The sequence below is a fragment of the Microtus pennsylvanicus genome, chromosome X, assembly GCF_037038515.1.
Source record: "Microtus pennsylvanicus isolate mMicPen1 chromosome X, mMicPen1.hap1, whole genome shotgun sequence".
In the NCBI taxonomy this organism is placed as follows: Eukaryota; Metazoa; Chordata; class Mammalia; order Rodentia; family Cricetidae; genus Microtus; species Microtus pennsylvanicus.
Window position 1 is genome coordinate 27,745,785 of NC_134601.1, and position 1,374 is coordinate 27,747,158.

Here is a 1,374-nt window from a genome sequence, read left to right on the forward strand (position 1 = left end):
AATCTAACTTTTAAGACTTTGTTTATATATAGATGTGTGTTGTGTACATTTGAACATGCAAGTGCAATTACACACAGCTCTGGGAACAGGGTGTCAGATTACCTAGCTCTGGAGTTATAGGTTTGTGAACCAACCTCCATTGGTGCTGGTAACCAAATCCAGATCATCTGTGAGGAGCAGCAAGTGCTCTTAACCACTGAGGCAGCTCCTCTGAGCAATTTAATTTTGGAGACTATTTGGAAAACAATCTATTTAACCAGAAACTAGTGAAGGATGGGGGAATGATGCCGGTGTGTCAACAATGGGTATTGAAACAAAGAGCTGGGTGAAAGACATGATACCAAGTCCCAGAAACTTGCACATGCTAAAAGGGAAATCACAGGGCACTGTGACATACTCTTCAATAAATATACTGGTTCGCTGCCTCTCCCACCAGACCCATGAGCTGCAGCGGTTCCGGCGTGGACCCAGAGGCGGCTCAGGCCTGTGCTGCCTTGGTCGCGGGACCAGCGCTTCCTGTGTTGGCTCACACCATGTTCCCCACCAGCACAGCCACAAAGAACAAGGCCAGCCCCGCGGGGATGGCAGGGGGACCCGGGTCTGGAGCCTCTACTATGGGCACAGCACCCATAGTGGCACGAGCCTGGAGCCAGCGGAAAGTAGCGGACAGGCCTAGGTGGCAGCAGGCAGCATGGCTCCCTCTGAAGAGGCAATATTCAACAAGGTTTACGCCCTGCCGAGCGCGGCCAATGGAGAAGTGAAGCCCATAGTGTCCAGCACGCCACTGGTGGACTTGTTGATGCAGCTGGAGGATTACACCCCTGCGATCCCAGATGCAGTGACTGGTTATTACCAGAACCGTGCTGGCTTTGAAGCTTCAGACCCATGCATAATCCGGTTCATCTCACTAGCTGCCCAGAAATTCATCTCAGATATTGCCAATGATGCCCTACAGCACTGCAAAATGAAGGACACAGCCTCTGGCAGCTCCCAGAGCAAGAGCAAGGACCGCAAGTACACCCTCACCATGGAGGACTTGATCCCTGCCCTCAGGGAATATGGCATCAATGTGAAGAAGCCACACTACTTCACCTGAGCCACCTAACCCAGATGTATTTGTCTTTTCCTCTGTCCCCACAACAGCCTGTTTTCATAATAAACTTTATTGTGACAGGCAAATAAATAAATAAATAAGTATTGCTGGAAATGTCAAATTAAAAATCTTAGCTAAAAATCAGAGATTTTTACACCGGAATTATTTGAAGCTAAGGGGCAGCTTTGCAATGGGGAAGGGGCCATTGCAGCAGGACACTGTTCTATGATTCTGAGCTTTGTTTGTGGAGACACAACTGGCTTAGAGATTTGCGTGAGACC

The 1,374-nt window shown here is 49.1% G+C and overlaps 1 pseudogene; it reads left to right on the top strand.

The window, feature by feature from the left end:
• The first annotated feature begins 440 nt into the window (after positions 1 to 440).
• On the top strand, positions 441 to 1,157 carry LOC142840957 (transcription initiation factor TFIID subunit 10 pseudogene; annotated as a pseudogene).
• The last annotated feature ends 217 nt before the right edge of the window (positions 1,158 to 1,374 follow it).